We start from the raw sequence: 15,755 nt of genomic DNA, 5'->3' as shown, positions 1-15,755 counted from the left end.
TTGAACACAAGTTTTCACAACTAAAAGGTCAGTTCTCTTTTTCCTTTGGTCATGCCACTTTCCAATACATATTTATTAGAGAGTATTGAATAAAGAGAAACAACATTTCTAATTCTATGTGCTCATTCAAGGCAAGTCCTAAGCACTATTATCTTTCTTTCCAATCCCATATATCTGTGAAATGAAGATGAAAGGAAATGCTAATTGTCAAAGGAAGATTTCCAAGCTAGGGGACTCCTCTTAGATCACTTAACCCTTCTGAGCCTCAGCTTCCTCATCTATAAAATTAGGCCCTTTCTACCTCTAATATTGTATGATTCTATGATTTCTGGAGGGTTGATAGAGTTAGATTCAGAATTATCTTCAACGGTCACTGAATCAGGGAGATTGGTATAGAACCCACTGGTGTGGGGTCTTTATTTAGGCTTTGGGGGCTACCATGCTACCAGTTCTGGGTAGTAATTCAGGGAGGATGTTGCTGATAGACATGGAGTTGCTGAAACAAAGGCTCAGGCATGATAGTAGGCTGATATATATATAAATAAAATCAACTCATATTCCATCTTCTCACATCCAAGACTTGACATTACTAAGGCAAAATGGTAGACTACCTCCTGTTCCTTTAGCCTTTTTCTCACTTCCATCATCACCAAAGAAACTGTTGGTATCAATAGTGGAGGAGAAAACTATCTATCTGTGTGATATGCCCCAGGCATACTCACTCAGTGATGAATCATACTTTCACACATGGAAAATGTTGGTCTTCCCATCTAGGGTGGAAAAGGTCCTTTTACTAAAGGACCAAGGACATCTTCTAAAGGTTAAGAGATGAGCAGAAGATGAGAGCTGGCTTGCCTATGCTATCTATACCTGTTCCATTTTTGCCTTGTCCAACTCCACATAAAAGACTGGAAGGAAAAAGACAGATGTGTCTCTAACTATAGTAAGTGGCTAAATGGGCAAAACCCAGATAGCATGAATTATCACCCAGCCTCTTTATCATGTTGACATCAGAGTCAAAGGCAAATGGGGAAAAAAAAACCCAAACCAAAACAAAACAGTCTAACTCTCAATTTTTAAGTTATCGTTAGATCTGAAATTTCTCTCACTGCAGAGGTTTTATTTTGGAAAAATGCCAAAACATACTTTTAGTCATATTTAAGTAACTGGAACATGAAAAAAAAGTATTTTTTAAAAAGTCATATAAACCATAACCAGATGTTTTCAAATAACCCTTTCCGTGAACATAGCCCCTTCCTTTTAGTCTGGGATTCATTTTATTCACTCCTGGACTGCAGTCACATTAGGTAGAAAATAGCAATTATTTAGGAGCCATGGCGATGCCACATAACACCTCTACATGGGAAGTAAACAGGAACAGCATATCCGATTCTCCCTTTCACTAGGTTTGCATAACCTTGACCATTATAATACCTAAGACTTTTGGAAAAAGCCAAATGGGAAGCTGGCATGAAGTCAACAAACCTGCAAAATGAAAATTACGTCAGGGCTACGGTTCCTATAAAAAGCATGAGGGTCACAGGTGATCAAGCAGCCCGGGACTCAGGCTGCATAGCTCACGTGAAAGATCACCCTTTTTGTGTAGCTCAGGTCCAATTAACATTGGGCAAGGCACTGACTTGGGGGCTTTGGGGAAAATTGGGAGAAGTAATTCATGAAATGATGCCCAAGTTGCTTATAAACCCAGTCCTGTGGAAATGCTAAATGAAGGAATAAAAAGGAAGTATGACACTTCCCCCCTCACTACCATTAGTTCCTATAAGCCCTTGGATTGCTGGCAGAGTCTTCTCGTTTATTAATTTTACTAGGACCACCCTGTTTTAACTTGAGAGGACTAACAGAATTGTTAGTATGTTGTATGTCTGCGATTGGAAAGTTTCATACGGGCTCTTTCAGAGCATCTTATTTGGCATAAAATGCTTTTCTGAATTAAGAAGACAAGTTGTCTTTCGTTGTTGTCATCATTAAGACAATTTAAGACATCAGACATCATTAAGACAACAAAAATTAAGACATTAAGACAAGTTGTCATCATTAAGTTTAATGATGACAAGATATTTGTTAAAAGAAAGAGCTGTCCAGTTGTGTCTGACTATCAGTGGTGAGGTTTTCTTGGCAAAGATAATGGAGTGGTTAGCCATTTCCTTCTTTAGCAATTTGACAGATGAGGAAACTGAAGCAAAAAGGATTAAGAGACTTGCCCAGGGTCACACAATGATTAAGTGTCTAAAGCTAGATTTGAAGTCCAGTCTTCTTGACTGGAGCACTGGCTCTATTCCCTATGCCACCTCGATGTCCTACAAACCAAAACCATACTATGGTCAGGACACAGAAGAAAAAGGAAGGAGCATAAAAAAGACAAAAAGAAGTTTACTTTGTAGTCACAGAGCCTGAGTTCCAATCCTGACTAGCCCTATCTGTCTGACTCCGGGCAAGCAGCTTCATGTCTCTGGGTTTTCTCTCCCTTATCAATAAAATTTAGGCGTTGAAGAAGGTGACTTTGGTACGCTAGCATATTCAGGGGAGATGATCTATAAGGCTCCTCCCAACTGGAAACTGCTCATCTTAAGATCTGTTAATGCTCTGATACAGAAGTCAACAGGAAACTAAGAGATAAATGCTAGAATGATTCCTTTAATTTCTTCTTCATCTCCCCAATTATCATTGCATTATTGAAACGTGGTTGAGATAGACAGTGAGATTTTTCTTCAGCAGGATAGATTGACAAGGCTACTGGGAAATAACATGGCGCCGGGAGAGCCTTATGTAACAGTATCAGAATAGGACACTAGGAATGTCTCACAGCTGAAACAGCTGACCTTTGCTATTCTGGCTCACTTGGAATATCTGTAATGGATCCTGAAACCTGGAGGTATGCCATCCAAAGAATTAGCAGTTCAATTTCTTATACCAAACCACAGCAACAACAAATCATGAAAACGGTCATTAATTGATAACAAATGAGAACAGTTGGAACATCTATACTTGTGACTGAAATTCTGAGCTCAAGAATATTACATAGGAAGCTTTCTTCATTTTGTTTTTCTAAATGATATTCAATGCAATCATTTCTTATTCAGGGGCAATGCTACAGTGTGTAGATGAACTAGTATTCTGTCATTCCATTTTTGCTATTAACCATTCCCTTAATTAGGTTAAGGTTACGGGCAAGGAGATTAAATTATGTTCAAATTGGACAATCTCAGGGTTGATAAAATGGTTGGTGAGGAGCAGTAGTGTTTACTGGACAGAGTTGGCCTCCCGAGTCAGGAGGATCTGATTGAGTTCAAGACTCACTTCTGACATTGTGACCTTGGGCTAAAGACATTTAACTTCTCCAAGCAACTCTCAAATAATCTTGCCTAATAATTGGTGATATGCACTGAAGAGAGTTTCCTTACCTGGAGTTCCTTGCAAGTCACTGAAATCACAGGACTTAACCATCCCCTCCCTCCCAACCCCCCAAAAATAAGTCTGCTGGGGGAAAAAATCCTTAAGACAGGATAAAGAGATGTTTTATATATTATATATAGGAAGACTGAATATCTATGTCTCTCATTTCCTAATACTTTGTTGGAAAGGCTATCAGTGGAAGAATCACTGTGAATTTTTCTTGTTGTTTAATGTAAAAAGCACTAACTAGGCCAGAAGTTAGAAGATCGGTGCCCTTGCTGGCCTGCTTAGGCTCCCGACTCTGCCCCTAAAGAGCAGTGTGACCTATGGCAAATCTCTGAATCTACTTTGTTCTCAGTTTCTTTATCTGTAAAAATCAAAGAAATGAATGAGATGGTCTCTAAAGTCTCTTCTGGCTTCTTGATTCTCTGGCCATTTGCTTATTCAAAGTAATAGGTCATGTGGGTGGACCATGGGCATGTACTCTACCAGTGTGACCTACCTATAGAGTATTTGTCACTTTGCTGCAAAATATATTAAATATATTTTAAAATAATTTTCAGGGACAATGTTTTATTTTTACTTCTACTTATTTTTAAAACATGGGAAGTCTCAAGTTTTCTGAGCATCTGCCAAGAAATCACGGTTTGTTGTTTTTCAGACATTTCTGACTCTTTGAGATCCCATTTAGGGGTTTCTTGGCAAATAAACTGGAGTGGTTTGCTATTTCCTTCTCTAGCTTATTTTACAGGTGAGGAAACTGAGGCAAACAGGGTTTAAGTGATTTGCTCAGGGACACACAGCTTGTCAGTATCTGAGGCTAGATTTGAACTCATTAAGATGAATCCTCTTCCAAGCCCAGTGCTCAATCTGTTGGACCATCAAGCCCCTCCTATAACCCATGGTTACTGAAAATATGGGGGAGAAAAAATATAGTATTGGGCTTCCTTAAATCATTAAACTTTAAACTTCCTTAAACCATTTATGTCCATGACTGGAAAAGATCTTTGCAAAACTGGGAATGACACTGACTAGCTTTATGAACCAGGGAGAGTATTATAGCTCCAGGACGTGTATCATATTTTTGTTTCATGTAATGACTCAAGATGACCTCAGTTATTTGAACAGCATGGAGGTCCAAGTAAAACTGTCTAGTTTAACGAAAGCATTACTATGAAAAACATGGATCGTGTGTTTTACTTACTCTAGCTCATAAAAGCAAGAACACTGAAGAGATGACTGCAACCAGGGAGAGAGTGAGATGAGAGTAGAATATTGTTGCTATTGCGTCATTTTTGACAGGTTGTTCCAGACATATTTCAAGCTTTACAAATGAAAAGAGAATGTGCTCCCTGCTTAGAACACAGGATCAGCAAATAATCTGCTTAGGGGTAATGAAGAGTCAGCTGTATTTTCACAAATGTCCATTTATACTTCTGCTAATATATCTTCTTCGTTAAGTTTTGTACAGAATGCTCTTTTGCAATGACCTCAAAGCTCCTTGTCAGAAAGAGATATTGACTGCGATAGGCAGTAAATACAAAGAATCACAGGCTTAATCGGAGAGGTCATCGGCTAACCCAACCCTTCCCCTCCCTCCTTACTTTGCAAAGGAGAAAACTTAGGTACGTGACTTAGTCCAGACTATATGTTTTAAGTGGTGGAGTCATGATTGGAACTCAGAAGATCTTCAGATTCCCAATCCATTTTTTCCCTGATCTCCCAATTGCAAATTTGGCACATCCTCCCTAGCAAAGCAAATGGAAATGTATGGCAAGAAGGTTATTCGCCAATATCACTTGCTGTGATTCACTAAAGGGTCACGGTTGAGATGGCAACGGGGCATCGTGGACCCAGGTTTCTTCTAGGAGGCTTCTCATCTGAAATGACCTTTGGGAGGGCGCCTTCAAAAGCCGCCTGCCAAAGAGGCTGGTATTGACAGATGTGAATTTGAGCTGACACATTCATGTGCACACACATAAACACACACACACACAGCAGATACCTGTCACTGCTTGTCTCCTCTGGGCAGATGGCTAGTTGCTCGTGAGTCCCTTCGCACCAGAGCCTAGTCCAATTAGCTCCTTTTTTTCTCTAAAAACTGATAAGCTAAGGGGTCAGTGTTCTGAAAAGGCCACCTGCCTTCGGAGTATGAAGAGTGTTGGCCAGAGAGTGAGGGGGGTTCTATTTAGTGTTTGGTCCCAGGCAGGGCCAGGGTCCTCACAGCCTCACCTTTGGACGGCTACTGTTCCAGGTCTTGAACTTCGAAGTGCCTTTGTTTTGGCAGGTGGCAGAACAAAAACTGAGAAAGGATCAAAAAAAAGAAAAAAGAAAAGAGAAAAGCATTACGGTGGGTTCCAGGAAACCCTAGGACTCCTCTGCCTGCAGAGACAACCTTATTGGGAATTCTGAGAAAAAAAAAAGAGAGTGGTCAGTTTCTTTACTGCATGCTTGAGAAACTAGACTCTGGAGTGCTTAAGAAGAGAGAGCTGCCAGGCAATAATAGAAACTTTAAAGAGGAGGCATTCAAACAGTAAGGTAAGTTTGCTTTATTCCATGGTTGTTGTTGTCATCGAGAAGTGGGCGATGGTATTCTATGACCCTGTAATCCAAGAGATGGGAATTGTCAACACTACACTCCAGGAGCGACGCTTGACTTATTTTTAACAGTCTCAAAATAGAAGTGGTAACTCTCAGGTAGGACGTGTAACTTTTGAGAGACCAGATTTAAAGGAATAAGGGACACTTGGGAAAAAATAGTGGAAATACTCTATCTAAATAAATGACTTCGATGTTAAATTGAACAATATTTAGATAAATGAAAATCATGTACTTAATTTAAGCCTTACTTCAAGGACTCATTATCTCATCTGTGGAAGGACATTTCACTAAACCAGAGAGGGCCCAACCTTAGTGGAAACACTATAAGTTGATGCTCTTGGGAAAAAAAAGAAGTCAAAACCTGGTGATCCCTGGTAACAAGAACCTCTAAAACTTGGCTAGGTTGGTTCTTGAGCAAATGACAGTCTAGTGTCAGGTCAGTCTTCAAAGTCTCCTCCTCTTGGTAAGATCTGCTAGGGCTGCACTCTTGGAAATGAAATAAAGTCCAAAACCAGTCACAATATACCATCAGAGGAGGAGTTAAGAAAGTCAAAAGAAAGGTTTAAATTATAGGCCATACAGCGATCTTCTTCTTTTAATATAACCCTTACCTTCCGTCTTAGAATCAATACTATGTATTGGTTTGAAGGCAGAAAGTGGTAAGAGATAGCCAATGAGGGGTAAGTGACTTGCCCAGGGTCAGATAGCTAGGACATATCTGAGGTCAGATTTGAACCCTAGACCTCCTGTTTCTGTGTGTGGCTCACTATCCAGTGAGCCACCTAGTTGCCCTCATTATCATCTTAACAGTAGGAAAATAATAAGAAGTAAGCTCTTACTTAGTCAAAGAATCATGCTTTTTTTTTTCTCATTTGAAAATACTAAAGAATAATTAAAAACCATGTCTAAATGGTGATGAAGATGGGTAGCAACAGCAGAGGAACAGCAAATAATGACTATTATAATATTTTAACAATATTAAAGGTGATAGAAAGCTCCAAAATGCAAGAATAATAAAACTCACTTCAATAATAGATTGTATTCTTTCTTTTAAGTTGTTCCATTTGATCCCCCCTCCTCTCTCTCTCTCTCTCTCTCTCTCTCTCTCTCTCTCTCTCTCTCTCTCTCTCTCTCTCTCTCTCTCTCTCTCTCTCTCTCTCTCTCTCTCTCTCTCTCAACACTGCTTTTTATAGGCCCCTTTCTCTTGCTGCCATCCTGATTCAAGTCTTGGTCACCTCACTGCTTAAATGATTTCAAAAGCATCCTAACTGGTCTCCTGTAATCTAGTCTCTCCTCTTGCCAATCCACCATCTGCGTCGTTGCCAAATGATGACCCTGGAGGGATCTGATCATGTCACTCAAAAATCTTCAGTGGCCTTCTACTGCTGTGGAGGACAAAATCCAAAATTGTTGGTCTGACTTAAAGCTCTCCGCAATAGGGCTCCCAACTACCTTTCCAGGCATATTTCCTATTATTTTCTTTCATACATAGCCTATTCCAGGCCAACAGACCTGCCAGCTGTTTTTCTGTACATGACAATCTGAAATACTCTTCTATATTTTTGCATAAGGTACAGTTAATGTCTGGAAATGTATTCCCTAGTCCCTCCTGCCTCCTAGGAGTCCCATCTTTCTTCCAAGCATAGTTCAGGTACCTCCTCTTCTATGAGGTTTTTCCTGATCCCCAGGGGTGCTACAGCACTTTCCAACTTTAAAAATCAATGTGCTAACATTTATACTTTGTGTTTATTTGAATACGTACATACTGCATCACTCCTGTAGAATGTAAACTCCTGGAAGGCAGGGACCAGTCATTTTATTTTTTTGTATCCCCAGCCAATTACCACAGTACCTTGCACATAAGTAGGTGGTTAAAAAGTGTCTGTCAACATTCATTCATTTATTTATTTATTTATTTATTTATTTATTTATTTATTTATTCATTTATTTATTTATTCATTTATTTATTTAGACCTTTATCTTCTGTCTTAGAACTAACGATAAAAATCTGTTCTGAGGCAGCAGAGGGGTAAAGGCAAGGCAGTTGGAACTAGGAAGTGTCAATGGCCAGATTTGAACCCAGAAGCTTCCATCTTCAAGCCTTGTACTTGGAGCCACTTAGCTGCCTCTCAATTATTTATTAAGGACCTATTCCAGTTTTGAGAAGAGGCAATCATCAATGAACAATCATCTGCAAATGTAAAATATGTTTTAAAAACTTGGTAAGTTAAATTGCTTTTTAGTTCTGTCTGACTCTTGATAATCCTATTTGAGGTTTTCTTGGCAAAGATACTGGAGTGGTTTGCTCTTGTCTTCTGCTCATTTGACAGATGAGAAAACAGAGGCAAACAGGGTTAAGGGACTCGTCCAGGGTCACACTGTAAGAGTCTGAAGCCTGGTTTGAATTCAGGAAGGTGAATTTCCTGACACTAGGCTTGGTGCTTTATCCAGTGGGTCCCCTAGCTGATCTCACTACTTGTGTAACTCGGGTGATTACTTCACTTGTTTGGGATTCTTGTTTTGCTCATTTATAAAATAAAGGGATTGTATGAGATGGTATCTGGAGAAGGAAATGGCCAACCTGGGCAACTTTGCCAAGAAAACCTCAAATGGGGTTATGACGAGTAGGACACAACTGAAATGACTGAACAACAATAAAAAATGAGAGGATATCAGTGCTTTACATTTATATTGGAAGCTCCTTCTTGATTTACAATACTATGATGTGCTGTTTCTTTGATAAAACGATGTTATAGAGATGCTCTCATCCTTCTCAACATTACTCTGAATATATTTTGTAATTGCTTATTTGTGTATATGTTATTTCCTCTAGTAGAATGTAATCTCCTTGAGAGCAGGGATTCTTTCATTTTTGTTCATTCATTCAGTTGTGTGGAATGTCAAATGATAAAGGACTCTGCCTTCTTTTCTGCAGAACAGAGTATCTAGAAATTCTGATGAGTCTTACTGCAAAGCATAATTTTCTTATATTAGTGGCAATGACATAATATATATATGTATGTATATGTGTCTGTATGTGTATTGACCCCTTTCCTTCCAAACAAAAATTGAAAAAAACTCAAAAGAATTGCTTTTACTTCCCCAAGAGGAAATAAATGGCCACTAAGCACTTACTTAATCTTTTTCCTTTAGGCATGAACCAGTTCCCAGTTTGGTTTCTGTTATTTTTGGAGAAGATTATTTGATCAGTAGTGGTCTATACCTCAGTGGTGTTAAACTCAAATAAAAACAGGGCTCACTAAACTGTATATAAAGATCCCTGCAGTCACATATTCATGTAGAAAACTACATATTAATGTTTTCTATGCTCTACTGTATTTTTTTTTATTTTGTTAAACATTTCCCAATTATATTTTAATCTAGTTTGCAAGGGCAGTCTATTCGACACCTGGTATATCTGATTTTTGGAGCAGCAGATTATTGGTGAATCTAATAAGAATATTTTTTGCAAGCTGCCTCCTATGATGAGATTGTTTTCTGCGCTCTCTCTCTCTCCCTCTCTCTCTCTCTCTCTCTCTCTCTCTCTCTCTCTCTCTCTCTCTCTCTCTCTCTCTCTCTCTCTCTCTCTCTCTCTCTCTCTCTCTCTCTCTCTCTCTCTCTCTCCCCCAACCCCCCTACCCTCCCTCCTTGTATTAAGCAACTATCATATGACAAGAGGGCAGTTAGGAGGCATAATGGATAGAGTGCTGGGTCTGGAGTCTGGTAACCTATGTTCAAATTTAGCCCAGCTACTTTCTAGCTGTGTGATCTTGGCCAAATCCCTTTGCCCGTTTGCCTCATTTTCTTCATTTGTAAAATTGGTTGGAAAAGAAACCAGTATCTTTGCTAAGAAAATCCCAAATAGGGTCATGAAGAATCAGACAAGACAGAACAACAATAACTATATGCCAGACACTTTTGTAGACCTTGTGCAGATACAGAAAACAATGAACCACTTCATGCCCTCAGGGAGCTTACACTGTACTGGGGAAACACTATGTGCACATATACATGAGAATACATTCAAAGTGCATATAAGGTAATATTGAGGGGAGGCATTACCTTTTGTGGGGGTGAACCTTTTAGGAGGGGATATATAAGCTGGACTTTGAAAGAAGCTAGAGATTCTAAATGGAATTTTCCTTCTGGAAGAGAAGTAAAAAACTGGGAAAACCTCTTTTAAATCCAGTTATTCCATTCCTGGGACCCATGAACAAAGCTTAAAGGAACAAACTAAATCCTAAAGATGAATAGGTATTCGAGGACAAAAACGAGGACACTCCTTTTGGGAGGCTAACATTTCCTTCTTGGGCTACAGGAGTTTTAGACAAGAAGCTTAAGAAGGTTTCCTTCCCTAGAAGAGTGAACAAGACAGGAAATCCCCAAGGAAGAAGCAAAACAAAAAAGTATAACTGTTTTCATAATTGTTTAGAGCTTAAAACTGTGCTTTCAGGTTCAAATTTGACAGGAGTTAAAGATGTTGCTTAATGATCTGTTTAAGAGAAAATCATTGGGATACATGAGACAGGTTGAAAAGCAGAAAAAGCAACCATGACTAGTTCACCATCTTATTGAGGTCTGTTTCTACAATAACGTGTGTATAGTAGCAGCTTCAAAGATATTTTTCCAACTGGAGGATTGGGAAAACTTTAAAGAAGCTAGGCGACACTGTACATGCAAAGAGTGCTGGAGTCCGGAAGACACATCTTTAATCCAGCCTCAGATACTTAGTGGATGTGTGAGTATGAACAAATCTCTTGACCCTGTTTGCTTCAATTTCCTCATCTGGAAAATGAGCTGGAGAAGGAAATGACAAAATACTCCATTGTCTTTGCTAAGAAAACTCCAAATGGGGTCACAAAGAGACCTACATGATTGAAAAGAACATCTGAATAGCATCAAAGAAGCTGTGGAACAGGGGTAATAGCAAATGGTGTATGAGTTCTGTAAATGTGGTGAGTCTGCCTTATTGTATCCTGGGCAATTTATTCTCTTGAAAGGCTCTTCCTCTGAGAACTGGAATGAAGCCCTTGAAATTTGGTTTTATTTCCTTTGGATAAAGGAGTGGAGTATATATAGACTGTTGGTCGAGAAGACGTTCAGCGGGGTCGTCAAGGGAAAAGTTGAGAAAAACCATTTTAGGACCAAGTTTTCATAGACTAATTCTAGGCAGGGAGAACTTTGTAATCTCCACTAGACAGGAATTGCCACCAGAACGAAGGCCCTCGGGGTCAGTTTCACCAGCAGGAATTTCTCCTGACTCTCATGCTCTACCCTATTGTTACAGTGATTAAAAAAAAAATTTTTTTAATGAAAAGAAGTATCATGCACATCATTTAAGCAGTTTTGCAAAAACTCTTGCTGAAGAATATTCTAGAGTTTATCTAGATTACTAACATATTCAAAAGTTCAGGTGGATGAAAACCATCAGTGTAAAATTGTAAGCTATGTTGCACTGTGCTCAGACCTCTGGATCATCTAGTACACTGGTGCCTTGCAGGAGTTGTTTGTGGGAAAGGAGGCCACTGTATATAATACGAAAGTCTAAAGTAGAAAAAATTTTGCCATATGGAAAAATGATGATAAGAGTAATTAATATATATCAAATTAGGCCTAAAGCTAAGAAAAGTAATATTGATTAAATTTGTCTCACCAGTGTAGTAATGTGGATCCGAAACTGAACTTCTGGTACTTTGTTAGAATATTTAAGGGGGAATAATATAGACAAATATGCCTTATTGTAACTGTTGGTGACTAGTGAAATCGAGCTAATTTACTAATGATTAAGCAGACAAATGAGTTTATATTTTCAATATATTTTATATTGAAATTGTGATAACTTTGTTACTTATTCTTACTGAAGTTGTCCACTATGTCCACATCATTTCCCTTTGGGAAACCAAAGAATGGAAAGAGTGGCAGAAACTAGTTTGGTGATTTTCATGGTAAGTCTTTGAAATGATTGATCAACAGGTGACCCAGTAAGCACATGTATAAAACAAGTATTATGCCATTCCTGCACTATTATTTGACACTGTACTAGCAATGCTAGCTATAACAATGAGACAGGAGAAAAATTAAAAATACCTCAAAGGAGATAAAATTATCTTTCTTTGCAGATGACAGGATGGTTTACATAGAAAACTCCAGAGAAGAAGCAAAGCAGCTTTATCCAAATAGCAAAATAAAAAAGAAAACCATAATATTATTGATTTATAGTACTTGAAAAATTGAAGAGGAAAAGATTAAAAAAGAAATTCTTTAAAATAACATTCCATAAGCACAAAATACATGGCAGTTAACCTGAGACATACTTATGCCATATATAACTAGAAAACATTTGTTACAGAAACAAATAATCCCACAGAGAAATAACAATTATAGTTGAACCAAAATGACATAATAAAATGATGCTGCTATCCATAATAAAAATAATGTTCATTCATTCAATCATTTAATAAACATTCATGAAGTGCTTGTTATATGCCAAATATTTGTGTCAAAGGCACCAAGTAGTGTAGTGGATCTGGAGTTAGGAAGACCTGAGTTAGAAGTCAGCCTCAGATACTTTCTAGCTATGTGATCACGGTCAAGTCACTCACCTCAGTTTCCTTATCTGTCTAGTGAGCTATAGAGAAAGACAATCACAAACCAATCCATTATCTTTGCCAAAAAAATCCTAAATGGGGTCGTGAGGAGATGGACATGACTGAAGCAACTGAGCGATAACAAATGTAAAAGGTAAAAACCCCAAACTGGCCTGCCCTAAAGGAGTTTATATTTTATTGGGTAGAAGGATGGGAGAATAACATGCATAAAGATAAATGAGCATGAAGTACATGCACATTGGCAGGAAGAGGGTGCTGACAAGTTGGAGAAGGAGAAAAGGACTCGAGAAAGAACTGGTACATGAGGTAAGCCTCGAAGGAAAAGAGATATTTTAAAAGTTGGAACTGAATAGGGAGCAGATTCCAAGTACGGTGGGGACAGCCTGGGCAAAGGCTGGGACACAGGAGATAGAGTTCCCCTGAGGAACAATGTGGCCAGTCTGGCTAGAACACAGAGTATAAAAGAGAGTGATCTGTAATCAGCCTGATCAGGGAGGGTGGAGGCAGTCTGAGAGGGGCTTTCCACACCAAGCAGAGAGGAATCTCTGCTTTACCCCAGAGATAGGAGGAACAACTGAAGTGCGGTGAGACTTATGGCCTTAGGAATAGCAATATGGTAACCGTGTGGAGGATGAATGGAGAGTCAAAAGTGGAGGAAGATATTTGGAAAGTGGAGCTTACAGGGGCTGTCTGAATAAGAGTGGAGGCCATGGCAGCAGAGAAAGAGATAGGTGGGAGAACTATGGCAGAGCCATGGATCTAGAGAACCCGGGTTCAAATCTTGCCTCTGGTATTGATTACATTTCCGAATTTGAGCCAATCAGGTAAGCTCTCTGGGCCTCAGCCAGACAAGGAGCACGTTGAACCAGATGATTTCTAAGGTCCCTTCCAGCTCTACTTCTATGACCCTCTTACGTTGTGCCCTTTCATTTTGAAACGATGAGAAAAGATGGAGATAGTGAATATTGGAGAGGCTATGAGAAACTAGGAACGGGAAGAAATTTTGAATACAGTGTTAATGGAATTGTAAGCAGGTAGAACTCTTCTGGAGAACAATTTGGAAGGATATAAGAAAAGTCATTAAACTGTCCATATCCTTGGACTGAGAAGTGGTCCTCCTACTAGGTATAAACCCCAAGGAAGGGGATTGAGGTTGAAGGCAGAAAGATCCCCAATAATATACTGGTAATTTGTGGTAAAACTTCTGTGGTGGCAAAGAGGCTTAAAGTGGGTGCCCTATCACATGAAGAATAACTGAATATAATGGAATATTTATTATTGCCTCATAAGAGATAAACCCCAGAGAATTCTGAGAAATAAGGGAAGAACCGAGGCAGATCACAAATCACAGAATCAGGAGAGAATGTACATGACTATTATGATGAAAATACTAGCAGTCAGCTGATGTAATCAGTCAGTCAATAAGCATTTTATCCAGGGCTATGTATGCTAGGCATATAAAGGGAAAAAAAAATGTGCCACCTGACCTTGGTCTGAGAGGATCATCCTGCTCTTTCCTAAGTGGAAAGGTAAGGGGAGGGTGTGGAAGATTGCCAGATGTAGTTATCATGTTGGTTAGTTCTGCTTAATGATTCTTGGCTATAAGAAAAGTTCTTTGGGGAATTGGAGATCTGTAAGAAAAGAATATATATTTTTTTGGGGTAGGGAAATTAAAAAAATTGTTTTTTCAGTTGTGTCTGACTTCATGACCCCTTTTGGAGTTTTCTTGGCTAAGACACTGGAGTAGCTTGCCAATTCCTTCTCCAGTTCATTTGACAGAGGAGGAAATTGAGGCAGAGTTCAGTGACTTGCTCAGGGTCACACAGCTCCTAAGTGTCATAGTCTATTTCAACTCAGGCCTTCTTAACTTTAGGCCCAGCACTGTATTCTCTCTGTGTATTGTGCCCTTGTATATAATAAGTGTTTTTTAAAAAATGCATGAAAAAAATAAAAAAGATGGAGAAAAAGATTGCAAAAGACTTGAGTTCAAGGGTTAGTGTTTACAAAGGAGACCTGTAAATGAATTAAAAATGGGCAAAGGAAGGGTTCTTTGGACTGAGACTGTAACTTCCCCAAGAATTCCAGATGATCTGGTGATCTGGTAACAGAATGATAAAGAAGTAGCTGTTTTCACTATGTGAAACTTAGGCAGCGACTAGAGATGCACACACTAATCCTTTGTTTCAGCTGCTCTGAACTTCACCAAGTGAAGTTATTTTAAGACTGTTTGGTCAGAGAGCATGTGGGGTGAGGGCCTTGTTCTTTATATTTTAGATTCAGAACTGAAACAGGTGCAGTGATTAGTTCCAAATTTTAGAAACTGTCAATCTCCTCCAAATCCATAGGGGAAGTAACTTTATAAGACAGCAAAAGAATATCTTACAGGCATGAATTTGGTAGGAACTTAGATTTCTTTAAAATATTATTATTATTGTCATTTTTGCTTGAACAAAGCAATTTCCCCCTAAATTGTTATTTGGGTAATTCAGACAAGTTAATTACCACTCTCAAAGAGAGTTTAAAATTATTTGGTGGGAGGCAGAGCAGAGTGTGACCATTTGCCATTTTTCCAACTTATTTTTTAAAAAAATTCTATTCTTCTGGTAAAGTTGCCTTGAATCGCTATCTCATTTTCCACAGTGACTGTTCCAAACTTACTTTCTTTCTCTTTACATTTACAATGAAAAGCCCTAATCTTTTACAGAGAATATTGAGGAGATCTGACAAGAGATCCCTTAATTCTCCTCCTCTGAACTTTATTACTTATTCTTTTCTCTCTCTTGATAACAGAAGAAACTGTAGCTACTACCTTAAATATTTTTTTAAACAAATTTTGTTTATTGTAGCATCAATATTAAGTCTCAATTCCAAGACAGAAGAGAGGTAAAGACTAGGCAACTGGGGTTAAATGACTTGCTCAGGTCATACCACTTGAAAGTGTCTGAGTCTGTACTTGAACTGAGGACCTCCTGTCTCCAGGCCTGGCTCTCCATCCACGGGGGTAGCTGGATAGCTCAGTGGATGGAGAACCAGGCCTAGAGACGGGAGGTTCTGGGTTCAAATCTGACCTCAGACACTTCCCAGCTGGGTGACCCTGGGCAAGTCACTTGACCCCCATTGCCTAGCCCTTAC

The 15,755-nt window shown here is 39.0% G+C and overlaps 2 protein-coding genes across 7 annotated transcripts in view; one reads left to right on the top strand and one right to left on the bottom strand.

Annotated features, from left to right (window-relative positions):
• CMSS1 (cms1 ribosomal small subunit homolog) overlaps positions 1 to 15,755 on the bottom strand; it is a 430,657-nt gene that overhangs the window by 59,598 nt on the left and 355,304 nt on the right. The gene's annotated exons all lie outside the window — the stretch shown is intronic.
• Positions 5,401 to 15,755, top strand: part of FILIP1L (filamin A interacting protein 1 like) — a 361,936-nt gene continuing 351,581 nt past the window's right edge. For all 6 annotated transcript variants that reach the window (XM_056793384.1, XM_056793385.1, XM_056793380.1 and 3 more), the window contains exon 1: positions 5,401 to 5,952. The gene's annotated coding sequence lies outside the window, so the exon portion shown is untranslated. The remainder of the gene's footprint in view (positions 5,953 to 15,755) is intronic.

Source organism: Monodelphis domestica, chromosome 4, assembly GCF_027887165.1.
Source record: "Monodelphis domestica isolate mMonDom1 chromosome 4, mMonDom1.pri, whole genome shotgun sequence".
In the NCBI taxonomy this organism is placed as follows: Eukaryota; Metazoa; Chordata; class Mammalia; order Didelphimorphia; family Didelphidae; genus Monodelphis; species Monodelphis domestica.
This window is presented reverse-complemented; position numbering and strand designations above follow the sequence as displayed.